At 35.0% G+C, this 15,837-nt stretch overlaps 1 protein-coding gene across 1 annotated transcript in view; it reads right to left on the bottom strand.

The window, feature by feature from the left end:
- Positions 1-15,837, bottom strand: part of UNC13C (unc-13 homolog C) — a gene marked incomplete at both ends in the record, with an annotated part of 584,133 nt that overhangs the window by 5,884 nt on the left and 562,412 nt on the right. The window lies entirely within an intron of this gene.

The raw sequence follows: 15,837 nt of genomic DNA, 5'->3' as shown, positions 1-15,837 counted from the left end.
TGCTATGTTCTCAAGTCTTGGTTTTCTCATTTGTAAAGCAGGGATAACTACATCAACCTCATACACACACACACTTATCTATTAACATATCACCTATAAGCACGTATATTTTTTTCACAAATAAAAACACATACTCTAATGATCATTTACCTTGCCTTTGTCTTTTCACCTAAAAATATTTTAAGAAGATCAGTCCATTTCAGTATACATAAAGCTATGCCCCATTCTTTAATATAGTCTGGAATATCACTGCATTAACTACAAAGTCAGTGTTCCCTGAGTACTTGCTTAAAAATGAATCACCAATCTGCTTACCAAATAATGAAAACATTAAAATATTTAAAACATTTAAAATAAAGTTTAGCCCTTATTCCATTATATGAACATCCATTATTTATTTAACTACACTTTGGCTGTTTCTAATCTCTTGCTCTTATGAGCAAAATGTAACAAATAATTATTTTTCATATTTACAAGTTTATCTATAGGATAATTTCTAGAAATGGTATTTATTTGTCAAAGGTAGGTGGAATTCTAATTTTGCCCCATAGAGATTTTAACCATTTACAATATATATGAGAGTAATAAGAATCTTATTTTTGTAAAATAAATGGCTAGTGACCAAGCTGAAAATGAAAGGTTCTAAGAGACTTCCAATTTCTAACTTCAGGAAATCACTGGATTTCAGCCAGAACCTCTTAACAGGACCTGCTGAGAAGAGCTGCTTCACCACAAGCAGCTCTCTCACCCACACCCCACCCCAGCCATTTGATAATAAAAGAATTGAAAGATAGAAAGGGATCACTTTGGGCATTAGCCAAGGGACTGTTCATTGTTCTGTGGGAAGGGAAGAGCGGAAATGTTTCCTTTTCCTGAGGTGTAGGAAAGAAAACTCCAAGAGAAGTACTCCTAGACTCCGGAAGTGCCAGCAAGATGAGCATTTCATTTTTTAATTGGCTGCCTACTTAGCAGACCTGAGCATGGCCAAGTGAGGAACAGCAAGCCACAGATTATGCCAGGACCTTCCCCTCTGCTTAAAGTCATGGTTGCTGAGAAATATGGCAGATGGCTCCTGAATGGCCTTGAAGTGCCAGAGTTGGGGACAAGAGAGGGAAAATGTAATTGTCGGCTCTGGTTTTATCAGGGATTGTCACAGACATGGTAAAGAGGCAGGCCTCTCAAAGGAATGTGCTATGCCCAGGTGAGGTGCAGCAGGAAAAAGTGGCCAGGTCTCGAGTCTTGGAAGAGTTCATCAATGCCCTGGGGAACTATTTGGAAATAAGTTTCACACCAGCCAGTTGTATCAATCAAGCTTGTACTTCCCCTAAGAGAAGGAGCTGGAAAAGCTCTACCACTAACTGAATAGACAATGACCTTTAAATAGATAATGACCACTAATGGCCACCATTGAAGTTTATTTTATTTATTTATTTATTATTTTTGGCTGCATTGGGTCTTAGTTGTGGCACGCGGGATCTTCGCTGAGGCATGCAGGATCTTTCATTGCAGCATACAGGCTCTTTGCTGCGGCTCATGGGCTTCTCTCTAGTTGTGGCCTGCATGTTTTCTCTCTCTAGTTGTGGCACGTGGGCTCTCTAGTTGAGGTGCATGAGCTCAGTAGTTGTGGTGCATGGGCTTAGTTGCCCCTGGGCACGTGGGATCTTAGTTCCCCGACCAGGGATTGAACCCACGTCCCCTGGGTTGGAAGGTGAATTCTTTACCACTGGACCACCAGGGAAGTCCCCAACCGTTGAAGTTTAAATAAAGAATCATCTTTATCTTTTCTCTCTTTCCTTCCTTCTCAATATCAGGGAAACTACGTCCAGGAGGAAGAGGAAAGGTACACATTATAGAAGCTCATGTCTTCCTTCACCTCCTGCTTCTACTGCTAGAGCCACCATTTTCCCCTGCTTGTGTAGAAAGGAGAGCTTTGAATCCAATAAGTGATTAAAACTTTAATGTGAGCAGAACAAGGTCTTAGAACCTGAATAACTTTCTAATAGTGAAAGTAATTAACATGGTATGTACCTGGGTGTTGCTATCAGTGAGGGAGGTGTCTATGCAGTAGAAAGTAGGGCTCATAAGAGGAGCTGATAACACTTTTTGGAAAAATAAAATAGTTTGATATCATTCCTAAACTGGTGACATCTTTATGATATGAAGAATAGAATAAATCTTCCCATTATTCAAGTCTCCTTTTGTATATTTCAATTATGTTTTACATTTCTCTTCATGTGAATATTAAACATTTTAAAAGCTTATTCCTAGTTGTGGTATCTCATCCTATTTTAAATGGGACCATTTTTTCCATTATACTGTATAACAGGAAGGCTAGTGATTTTTGTATATTTTTTTAATTCAGCCAACTGAATTTTTAAGGAAAGATTTACATTTACCCCTTTTGAGTAAATGAAATACAATCATATTATTTTCAGTGAATGACACTTCTCCTTTCCAGTTTTTATACCTCATAGTTTGCCGTGGCTAATTTTATTAGCTTATGTTTCTAATACTATATTCCATGACAGTGTTAGAAGTGGACATGCCTGATATCCTCCATTTGGCTCTCCAAATTCATTTTCCACTTTGCCCTTAGATGGACAATTCAATGGTCTTCTCTATACTGTACTGCCGCTGAGAAGTCCTGGCAAGGTAGGGCAAGGAGTGAGTAGAGTCGGGTCAGGTATTTATTTCTTTAGTCTCCTTCCTGTGGGGTCACCTTTTGCTGGCTGAATCCTGCAACCAAAAATCAAAATTCCCCTCACCAGCCCTCAATAGGAGACAGTCTCTTTCCTGGTTTTAGGAGCTTCTTCCTCCCTTGTTGTTTTTGTTGCAGGGACGTTAGTTTACTATTTTTTCTGGTCTCTTTATTTTTTTTTATTATTATTTTTTTTCTTATATCACTTTTTTTTAAATTAGTTTCTGCTTTATAACAAAGTGAATCAGTCATACATATGGTCTCTTTATTTCCAGCACATACCTTTGTCCATAGTTTCTCCATTAAATCCTTCTCAAATAATCTTAATTGGGTGTGCCATCTGATTCCTACTGCGACCATGGCTAATAGAGTTAACATCTTTGATTTGCTCATAACTTTAATGGAAATGCCTCTAGTATTTTCACAATATTCTTAGGTCTTGAGGAACATTGAGACAATTTTTTTTGGTAGGGGAGACAGGACATAAAATATGGGTACTCACTGTTTAACTGTTATCATGATGGATTTTACAAGGGAGAAAATGCTTAAGGAGGCTCTTGAAGGTTGAGTTGAAATTCATTTTTTTTTAGACAATGGAGCAGGAAATAGCATGTGCCCACGTGTGGATGCATAAAACAATGGTGTGTCCTGGAAATTGCAAGGAGTTCATTATGGATGGAGCAAGCATAGATGGAGTAACAAGATGAAATGTTAAAGAAAATGTTGGTCCTTTGAATGCCATTTAAAAGTTGTTAGACAAAAAATAAATAAATAAATAAATAAAAGTTGTTACACATTATCTTGGAGATACAGAGAAGTCTTTTAAGTTTTTGGCTATGGGTGGCATAGTCAGACCTAGATTTTGAAAGAATTTGTCTCATCTGTGTAAAAGATATATCATTTTTATCACCCTATTCCCTTCTGGAAAACCTCCCACTTGCATCTTATTATATCATGAATCAAATCCTAAAACCCAGCCCCTTTCAAGGATGCTTCTGATGACCTTTCCTTCATCTGCACTTCTGGTCAATGCTGTTGTCTTTGGCTTAATTCCTCAAAACTTTCTTCATGTTTTCATCAACTCAAACCACATGTTTGGAACATCCTCCCTCCATTATCTTAGGAAGCTCTGTCCAAACACCTCTACTGTAAAATACTCATTTTTTTATTATTCTATAAAAATAATCTGTAGTTATATTCCTGATTTCCTCAAATACTATAACATAGTATAAAAAAACTGGGCAATGAAATCAGACTTCCCTGATCATGAATCTGGTCTGTCACTCATTAACAGTTTAAAACTCCATAAACTTGCATTTCCTTATTTGTAAAATGGGGATAAACCCACCTACCTGGCAACATTATGGTGAGGCTAAAAAGGTAAAATTTTGAAAAATATGTAGGATATTATATGCCTTGCACATAACAGCTATCTGGTAAATGGATCCAAGTTTATGATGATAATAATTCTTAATAAGAGTATTTCAAAGTTATTAAATACCTCAAAGATTCATAGAAAAATTATGGAGAAAAATCCATTGATGCTATAGTTATCTAAATCAAATACTGCAATAAGACAGCATGAGTGACTGGAGTTTTCCCCCAACAACTTTGGAATTCTTGCTTTCTTAAGTAAGATTTTCTGGGTTGAGTACACTAGAGATGGAAGGTTTTTAAGAGCCCTCATGTTGAATGTCTATTAGGGAATATTCTTTCCCACTATGATTTATCAATAAAACCTTTGATTAATCAAGAATTCAGTGAAATGAGTTTTCTTGATTACTAAAGGTTTTTTGTTTGTTTGTTTAACTACTGCTGAAATCAGAGTAAATGAGAGATGGTGTCTCAGCAACATTGAAAATGCATCCAGATTGTGTATTTGTCTCTGTTGTTACACCAAGGATCAGAGCCTGCTCAGTATCTGGGTTTGTGGTTAAGACTTTTACGTGTGGTCTTATATGTATTACTATAAGCAGTAATGTAGCAATGGCTGGTTTCTGCCCAGAGTAAACATCTAGAAATTATGGTCAGGAAAGTTATTGATTTAACAGATTTGTAATTGAGAAAAGCCTTCCATCAGAGCACTCACCAGGAGTTACCATTTTTTCATCTGAGTTTCTAACCAGAAACTTTACCAAGGTAATTTAAAGGCTTTAACTGTGTTGTTATAGAATTTGATTTTTATTGGAGAATATATAAAACTTGAATTAGGAAAATATGTGGTTTCTGTTTGGTGCTCTTACTTATGGAGGAGAAATTTTATGCTGTTTGTAAACAACTAACAGCTAAAGAAATGTGCCTAAAGCTTTTTAAAAGGAACTCTACATGAATGGATATGTTTTTCCCTTTCCCAAACTGCTGCTCTCTCGTCCTCCACTTGTACATCCTAACTCTGCGTGTGTGTGTGTTTTCTAAAAAGATTTGGAGGGCTGCATTGGTGGGGAAAAGCATGTTAAAAATCAAACTTATGTACTCAGCAGTCCCTGAACAATTTTGTGGAACCCCTTGGGTGGAAACATTGACTAGAAAATACACATTTCCTTTTCTAACATAAAATGTGAAATTTACTGCTCAACCAAGTCAAACATAGTCGTTAGAGATGCCTGCTTAATATGGTACAACCCTAAAAAAGTGAAATTAGGAATGTGATCGTCTTCTGACAATTTTGAGTAGATGCAACTAGTGTAAACGATTTTATCATTATTACAATTATTGCTTAATAGTCATGCTATTCATAATTGTCTCCTGAGAACTCCAGGTTTGTGTTTCCATGGCACAGTGTTTATACCACTCCTAGCACCTATGTTATGCCTAGTATTGTAGTTACTTATACAGATATTTTTCTTCTTAACTATATTCCATAATGGCAGGAAGCCCCTATTCATATTAATAATCCATACTTCTTATCTCTAATTCATACAATAAACATAATATTCTTTTGATACATATTAAATGGCCAGTTTATATTTATTCATTGATTAAACTTGCGAGCAGTCCTCACTTTGCACGGGTTTTCATGTTCCATGACACGCCTGGATTTCAGTGCCCACAGTTTAGTCTATAAATAGCACCCATTTCCCACTGACACATTCAAATTTCAGTTATGGCCTATTGAACGTGTATCATTGCCTAAAGTACAAACTTTGCTGCTAGTTTCTTAGTCCACAGATCATCATAAAAGTAACAGGTATTATCATCAGCAACCAATGACATCACTTCTTTTAAACTCTGTTGGTGACTGGTCACTGTGGTCCTGTTCAGTTCACACATAGCAAAGTGTGTAGTTGTGTTGCTGCCTTGTTTTCCAGTGATAAAAACCTGGATAATCAAAAGAGGGAATGAGCCAGAAAAGAAGAAAGTGCAACTAAGGAACAAAAAGTGATAACACTGGAGTGAAATTTGTATAGAATGTAAATGGATTAATAGAAAAAAATTACTGACCTTGTGAATGTTGACATTACTGCCCATGCCGGGCTCTAGAGAAGCAGACAAGGAACTTAATGAAAAGTGACCTTATTGACATAAATGAGAAAGAAGATGAAGATGTCCTAGTAGAGGTGACATTGGAGAAAAACTTCACATTAAAGGAACTCTGAAATATGTTACCGCATCGAAAGCAGGAAGGATAAACTGTTGATGACTGATCCAAACTTTGGAATGACAATTCACCAAGGCACAGAAAAGGTGCTTGTGCCTTATGGTTATGTGATGAGAAGAAAAAGGCAAGTGCTCTTCAAACTAACTACACTCGATAAGATTTTAAAAAGAAACGAAGTGCTTTAATTCTCCATGTTTCTAATGCTTCCAATTACAGCATATTAAATAGATGTTTTCTCTTCTTTCATTTCCCTATACCTTTATAGCTGACAGCAAAGGATTTTCATTCTTTTGACAGAATGTTTTCAAAAGTTTTGGTAGAATTATAATTTTCCCCATTAATTAGCAAGATTGCTTTGAACAGTTTCAGTTTGCACAGTTATTTTTATGACTGTACCTATTTGAGTTGATTCATTTAATACCTTTGCAGTTGCTGAAACAATACCTTTGTAGTTGCTGAAACTATGGAAGCTTCTTAATTCAGTCAGATGTGATTTACATCTGTGTTGCACTGCACAATAGATTTTTCTTCCCATTTGGTGGGGTTGGTTTGCTATAACCTTGATCTGATCCATCTAACATTTGCATGGTGAAATCTGTTGATTGCCTATCCCTGAATAAAAATGGTATTGAATAGAAGCATCTTCAAGTTGAAGAAGGTATATATCAATCAAGCAGTTATTTTCCAAAAAGAGAAAAAAAGGTAACATATAAGAGATTTCCATTTGTGATGGAATGAAATATGAAAATAATCTAATATGAAGCTTGTTATTCATCTATTTAACAATTTTTATGAGCATTTAATGAAGATTTAATCAGAGGCTATGCCTGTTACATAATCTTGTCTATTCTAGATCCATAGAAATTAGGGTATTGTGCCTGAAGTCAACATCTGGGCCCCTAAAATGTGTCCTTTGTCACCAACATTATTGGATCATGAGTACCAAACTCTCTATTCAGGAATGAGTAATGCTCATGTGAGTAAACATTGGCAAGGGGCAGGAGGATGAAAGAACTGATTGTTTTTTTGTGTGTTTTTTTTTGCGGTACGCGGGCCTCTCACTGTTGTGGCCTCTCCCGTTGCGGAGCACAGGCTCCGGACGCGCAGGCTCAGCAGCCATGGCTCACGGGCCCAGCCGCTCCGCGGCATGTGGGATCTTCCCGGACCGGGGCACGAGCCCATGTCCCCTGCATCGGCAGGCGGACTCTCAACCACTGCGCCACCAGGGAAGCCCGAACTGATTGTTTTATTTGAAGTTCTCTTTAGAAGAGCAGCTTTTGATAAAAAGCTTTTTGATAATAGATCCTGATTACTATCAGATTATGATATAGCATTATATAAGCACCCCTAATAGAGTTAGTCTCTCACCCAACATAATTTTAGTACATTCTGTGAATGAATGAATAATTTAAAAAACATTTAGTAATGATTATTCATGTAATGTTTTAAATAATTACCTCCAAGTCTCAGTTAGCATCCTGTAAAATATTAGGTGAAAAATATCACAGCTGCTCAAGTCATTTGTACAAGTTTACCAAACTGCTTAAGCCCCTGACAAAGGGGTTTGAATCAGTCCTCATGGGACTTTGCTGGGCCCCTCAAAGGAAAGGTGTGGTGAATTCATGAGGGATGACTGCTCTGGCAATGTCATAGTTCAATATCAGCTGGCCTGCCCTACTTCTCCTCCCACCTTCAAGTCTAGGACTCCAGGTGGGAGTAACTTACCTCCATTCAGGTTTCTAGGTCATCAGATATCATCAGAGGTGGTAGGAGTAGAATAAACCAGGCAGTGGCTTGACTTAAGCCCCATTCCTTCTCTTATGCCTTTTGTGCTTTCCTCATGTTCCTTCCTTTTTCTTTGCTCATTATCTCCATGTTATTTAATATTTATATTTGAAGTAATTCATGGTAATGATAACAATTATGTGTATAATTTTTGACTACTTGTGTGTGCCAGGCATTGTGCTGAATGCTTTAAGGATAAGATCTTGCTCTGATATCAGATAAAGGTATTGTGTATATTTTACAGATGGTTCAATTGGACACGGATGTTAGTTACCTCTCAAAGTCAGTAAATGGAAAACTGAAATTTGACCTCAGATCTCTGACATGCTGTGATGTTCATTGAATAGCTTCTCTTCTACTCTTTTCCCCTCTCCCTTCCTTTTTTCACACCAAAGAGGAGAAAGCAAACTGTCTTGGTGGTTTTTTTTTTTGTTAATGGCATTTAAAGTCTTGGTGAACTAAAAGGCAGAAGAAGATGTGAAATCTAAGACAAAGAACATACTGCATAGACAGAAAGCATCTATGTATCTTAAGGTTATTTTTGTGTGTGTGATAATATTTAGTTTTCATTTTCAGCTTTTTATATTAAGCCCCATGGTAATCATTCAAATGTATATTTAAATTAATTTTGTGTTCTGGGATGCTTATGGTCAGTTCTCTGTGTTTTATCCTTAAACCTACTATTGATTGAAACATCTTATATTGTTACTTTATATCAGTGAGTTTCCATGGCTATAGTATGCTTAAATGTGTTGCTGAAAAATTAATCAGTGATTACTAAGATTTGAAACGTGTCAAATCCTGGAAGTAAGTCACTATGCTAGTTGGGTATCCTTTTAAAATTGTTTTGGAAAGTTTAGTTATCCTAACCTGAAATATTTTAGTATTGAAAAATATATAGTTTTAATGTTAGAACTAGAGTGGGCCTTGGAAACTATTTGATCTGATATCTTTGTTTTAGAGGTAAGGAAGTTGAGGTTAAGTGTCTTGTACACATTTCCATAGCTTGGCAGTATCAGTGGTGGGTCTTGTTATTTTCAGTGAAGGTCTCTTTCCACTGAAAAACTAGCTTGCCTCTAAAAAGGTCTTCTGGAATTCACATAATGGGACAGACTTTCAAAGAATAGTAGAATTTGGGAAGTAGGTAGGATGTGGATATGGACAGTCGCTGCTGTTTTCTCCTACTGGAAACTCAGAAGTGGAAAAAATCAGAAAATTAAACTTTCAATTCTGACTAGTGCCTAAGAATTATTTCTAATCATTTATCTATTTCACCTGATCTGTTAGCCATCTCTCTTTTAAAATCTTTTCATTAGCACCATGACTACTAGCAAACACTGCTACCTGGAGGAGAATGAGATGAGAAAGATCACTCTCATAAGGCAGTATGTATTCACACCATGTAAATCATTGTTGGTAGGAAGAGACTAGAGTAGGATATGTTTTGAGGGATGAGAGCTTTAGGACATGTCTTTTCTTCTTGGTAGTCACTGATGATGTCAATAAATGTAGTAGTAGAAACTGAGCTAGTTTAGATAAGCTTCAAATGGTTGGAACTATCAGTAACCAAGGATTTTTGAGATGTGGCTAAGGGTAATCCAGTTTACCTGAATGTATGATCTGAATAGATCTTCTTATTTGAGGATAAATATACATATAAAACTCAGAGGCTTCTGAAAAAAAATTCTACAGCACAAGGAGAAGGTAACAATATCTCAAGGACTCAGGCAAAAGCCTATTGCTGGAAATGATGCTCCTGAAGAAACCACAATGAAAAATGGAGTCATAATCAAATGCATAAGAAAAGCAAATTTCTTGAGCTTAAAAAAAGCCTTCGGGGCTTCCCTGGTGGCGCAGTGGTTGAGAGTCCACCTGCCGATGCAGGGGACACGGGTTCGTGCCCCGGTCCGGGAAGATCCCACATGCCGCGGAGCGGCTGGATCCGTGAGCCACAAAAAAAAAAAAAAAGCCTTCAACTTTTAAAGAATTCAATTTGTTTTAGAAAAATTAAAAAGCACAAACTATACCCACATATATCTAGGTGAAAAGGAGAAGAAGAGAAGGAGAAGGAGGAGAAAAAGAAGAGGAGGGGGAAGAAAGGAGAAGAAGAAGAAATGTATCCAAGAAGAAAAGGGAAGGAATTTCAGCTGGCCTATAGTTTTCCACACAAAATAAAAATCAGCAGGAAATGAGCAATGCCTACAAAGTTATGAGGGAGAGAGTCTATGATCATAGAATTTTAAATCTAGGAAAGTTGTTTCTATGTATGAATGAAACAAAATGTAATTCAAGAGTCAATAAAATTTATTTTACACACACACACACACACACACACACACACTCACACACACAGTTTCCCCATAGACTATGACCTGCAGACATATTTCAGCTAAAAGAACCTCAGACTGGGGAAGTTGTGTTGTAGAAAGTTATGTCAGTAAGCAATAGCATGATTTAGATAAACTATCAGGTGGATATCAAATGGATATACATTTCTTATTAGATTTGAGTTTATTACGGCAAGCGTAGTCTTATTTAGTTTTATATTCCCAGTGTCTGTCTCTGTGCATGGCATAGTGAAGGAGCTCCATAAGAGGAGAATGAACAGAAATTTGGATGATGTGTGGATTGAACAGGAAGGCAGGTGTTAGGAAGGGATGTACTCTTTAATGGGAAAGTAACTTTGAAAAGTTTGTTCTCTTCGTTTGTGTTGTGTAAGTGAATCAGTGGTAAAATAATGAAATTATAGGCGTGCTTAAAGCAGATTTTCCTTATCAAATAAATGGGTATTGATCTATGTCTGGCTTCCATCACACAGAAGTATTCTTTCAGTACAACAGCTACAGAGTCAAGTTACCATCTTTGCAGGAAAAATGTGCAAATAAGAACAATTCATGTGAATAGATGACTATGGAGTTTAAATTTGCTTTGTAGCAGCTTAGAGATGCTCATGGCAATCCCTTCATTATAGAGGTTCTGGGAGTTTGGAGTTGTGGGTATTAGCTATGGAGCTAGTCTTACCTTGAGTAAAATTTCAAATAATTTTAGAGATTTTATACATATTTTGCTAAATTTATTTGTAAGTATTCTTTTATTCCTATTTTAAATAGGATTTTTTTATTTCACATTCTAATTAGCTATTAGTTTTGTAAAGTTATGCTGTTGAGTTTGTATATTGATTTTGTAGTGAACGATTTCATGGAAAAGTCTTATTAGTTCCAATAGTTTCCCTATAGAATTGCTATGCTTTCTATGTAAATAATTATGTTGTCTGCTTATAAGGACTTTTTTTTTTCTTTTTCAATTCTCTTGTTTTTGTGTAGAGAACAAGACGATAATCTCCCTAATTAATTTTATATGTATATAACATTGAGACAAAAACTTAATATAGAGAGTATAAAAAGAAGACCTAGCTAAACTAATTTATATATATATATATATATATATATATATATATATATATATATATATATATAACTACAAAAATTCTAAATAAAATATTGATAAAATGCAACCCTATCACCAAGTAGGGTTTATCTTAACAGAAAATGGTTGTTTTAAACTATTATCCTAATAAATATCAGTAGAAAGTTTTCTCATAAATTCTGAAAAAGGATTTGATAAATTTCAGTGCTCATTCATGATAACATCTCTTAGTTATTCAGATTTGAAGGATGGTTCCTAACTGTGATAAAGAACATTTCTTTTAAAACAACTGACATCATACCCACAGGTGAATCATTAGAAATTCCCTTTCAAAATTGGGAACAAAATAAGACTATGGAAAATAAGAATAAATACAGGGTCTGAAAGTTTATGTGGAGGCAGATTAAAAATGGAAAAGTCAGTATGGCTCCTGGAAATGGTGACATTATTTTTTTTTTGCAATAACTAAAATAACAATTGAAAAATTATTTAACAAGAGTGTTTCTTGAATTAATTTGTTAAGAGATTAAAACATAATAAACAAATAGTTACATGATTCTGGATAACAGTATATCATTCTCAAAGCAGCCAGAAAAAAAAATCCCTGAAAAAAAGTTAATTAAAAATGTGATAAAACAATGACATTTCATATAGGCATAAAATAATAATTACATGAAATATATCTCTAAACTTTACAGTTAAGACAAAATGTCTTAAGGATGTCACTTACTTGCATATTTAGTTATAGATTTACTGCAATTTTAATCAGAATCCCAAAGACTTCAATTTATTTTTTTACAGAATCCAAAGCTCATTTGAAAAGTAGTGACAATAGAAACTAAGAACTTATTAAAAATGGAACTTATTAAAAGTAACTAAGAATTTTAAAAAACACTAAATGAATAGTAACTAAGAACTTTCTCTCCTTAAAAAGAGAGAAATGAAAATGTATTATTCTTATAAAATATTAAAATACTTTATTAAGCAACAATAATTAAATTAGTCTAATCCGGGGCTATAAATGGTCAGACAGAATAGGATAAAAGGTCCAGAAACAGAATTCCAATATATTTAAGGTATCAATGGCAAAGGAATCATCAGTGGGACAGGGCAGAATTATTCAGTAATTGGTAGGAGAATAGGTTACTATTTGGAGAAAAACTTTATATCCTTACTGTATATCATATACCAAAAACAAATTCTGATATATTAAGTTAAAATTGAAAAATACAACTGAAAAAGGAAGAAAATATAGATGAATTTTATTTGATATTTGCATGTGGAAAGGCTCCTTGGGCTTAAAATTAAGGAAATAAATCACAAAGGCAAATATTTGAAAATATTTGTATGTCAAAAGACATACTATGCAAGTAATCAACTGAGTGAGAAAATGTTTGCAACAGATGTTATAGAGGGTTACTATCTTTAATGTATAAAGAAATCACACAAATTGATAAACTCAAAGGAACCATTAAAAAATGAATAAAGGTCATAGACAATTCACAAAAAAATATTCATCTAGTTAAAAAAATATTGAAAATGTTTATTCTTTTGTAATCAAATTAATGTATATTACTTATTACATTAACAAATATTTTAAACAAATACAACCACCCAGAACTAGAGATTTTTGTGGAAAAATCTAATATTCTAATCAACTTTTGATTGGAAGAAATTTATAGTTGGAAAGCTACTTGGGTATTACATGCCTTCTAGATATTCAGAACTTTGGATTCAGTAATTCCATTTATGGAATTCTATTCAAAACATAATTCTAAATACAGAAAAAATTTGCCTGGAAAATTTTTAGTAAATGTAATTTAAAATATTGAATGAAAATAAAAAATAAACTTAAGTATTTTGTCATTGGGGAATACATAAATTATGAATTATCTGTGTGATTGCATATATGACACATTGACAAGGAGTTATCATATAAAATACTTATGTTGGAATGCTATATGAAAGGGATACATAATTTCCTGTAAAGTTTTTGAAGTATTTAAAACAAACATAAGATGAAATTGCAAGAAAATATATCAAAAGTTGAATAATTTGTGAATCATCTTTTCCTTTTCAATACTGTTCTGAATTTTCTATTTTCCAATATGTATATATTACCTTTATAATCAAAATACAAGAAACCTAGTTAAAACAATGTTTTAAAACTTGTGTCAAGAAACTTTGGGGCTTCCCTGGTGGCGCAGTGGTTAAGAATCTGCCTGCCAATGCAGGGGACACGGGTTCCAGCCCTGATCTGGGATGATCTCACATGCCGTGGAGCAACTAAGCCTGTGCACCACAACTACTGAGCCAGAGCTCTAGAGCCCGTGAGCCACAACTACTGAGCCCGCATGCCACAACTAGTGAAGCCCACGTGCCTAGAGCCCGTGCTAAGAGAAGCCAACACAATGAGAAGCCTGTGCACTGCAACGAAGAGTAGCCCCCCGCTCGCCGCAACTAGAGAAAGCCCGTGCACAGCAGCGAAGACCCAATGCAGCCAAAAATAAATAATAATAAATACAATAAATATTTTAAAAATCTTTTATATAAAAAAGAAACTTCAATTTCATACTGGCTAAAACACAAAATTTATCAATAACTAGGAATTTTTAACTCCTGATTACTGATTATAGAGTTTTGAAACAGCATATCCATATATTTTTGCAGAAGAGTTTGATAAGGAGATTAAAAATAGCTTAACCTTTCAGGATCCTACAAGTTCTGCCAGAGATTAATTCAGATATACTTTTTAAAAAACTCAACCAGCCTATGCATCGACCTTCTGACTTATTTAGATGTTATCTTATCCCTCATATTTAATCATTAAATTTCTTGAATGTACCATCTACATTTGCTCACTTATGTCCAAGCAAGATTTAAGTCATCTCTTGTGATCGTATAGCATAACTCTACTGGAAATTTTGAAAGTCCCCAATGATCTCTTTTTAAACTCTATAAAAATATATTTTTTCCAGTTCCTTGCTATTTTCTATGTCCTTGGCTTTGACATATTTGAATACCTCCTTGTAGTCTTATCCCTCTTGACTTCCTTCACTGTCTACTTTCTTGATTCACTGTTTACTTCTCTGGTTTACTCCTTTTCTTCCATCTTTGTAGCCACCTTCTTCTTTCAGCTTTTCGTTATGTGCCATTCCCCCATATCAGTCTTTGGCTCTCTCCTCTTTTCTCAATACTCCTTTCCATAGTGTTATAGTTTCAACTTTCATCTTTATTAAGTTTAAAAAATATATTTCTAGTCCTTATCCTCATCTTCCAAATGAACTCCGTTTCTAATTGTCTAATAGATACACTTGCTGGATGTTTTCCCTCTTAGTTTAATCTCATCAAGTCCAAAAATTGACCTATGGTGTTCTCAAACCTACTCCAGTTCTCAGCTTCCCCATTTCCAACCGGATGACACTATTCTTTCTGCTATCCAAGCCTAAATCACTGAAAACCTGATGGAACTTTTCCTTTCTGTTTTATTTGCTGATCCTAACCAGTAACTAAATATTGCCCATTATTCTTTACTGAGTTTATTTGATTGAATCTCTACTTCAACATTCTACTCTCTTAGTTTGTGACCTCATCACCAAATCTGGATATCTCTGTCACCTTCCAAGAAGTCATTTTGCTTTCATACATTTCTATTATATTTTATATCACTTAGCAGGACTAAACTTCCCAAGATACAAATTTCTTCCTATTACTCTTCTTCTCCTAGAACCAAGGCTTCCTGCTGTTTTGAGGGGAAATTCCACATTCCCTAAGTAACTCTTGGCTTTAGAAATTCTGCCTCCATCAATTATGATCAAATTCATCCTTCACTACACTCAACAGTATCCCCTTCTGCAAGCCTTCCTTCCATATATTTAAGTACTACCCCCCATCTGAACTCTACCATCTCTTTATGGCTTTCCAGTCACTCCAGCCTATATGGTTGACTGTAACTTGCATCCACTTCTGTGTTCTTATCCATACCACCCATTTTCGTACTTAATATTCTGCCTCACTGTGTCTGTTCTACTGATTGAACTTTATTGCATCATGAAGTTACACCAAGATTAAAATTGTTTCAATGTTAAGTTAAAAAAACTGTATCTAAAATTTTAAATAATATCCATTATTGGCAAAACTGGTGGAATAACTGATATAAAAAATTAACTGGAAAGCAAATTTTGGAGGCAGCGTGCACAGCAAGTCTCTGGGCCATACTCCTTAGATTTGAATTCAGGCTCCACCACATATTAGCTGGGTGACCTTGGGTAAGTTGTTGAATCTCTTTATATTTCAATTCCCTCATCTGTGAAATAACAATAGTAGTACC

This window comes from Hyperoodon ampullatus (genome assembly GCF_949752795.1).
Source record: "Hyperoodon ampullatus genome assembly, chromosome: 3".
Lineage (NCBI taxonomy): Eukaryota > Metazoa > Chordata > Mammalia > Artiodactyla > Ziphiidae > Hyperoodon > Hyperoodon ampullatus.
Note: the sequence above shows the minus strand (reverse complement) of the source record. Positions and strands in the feature narration are given on the sequence as shown.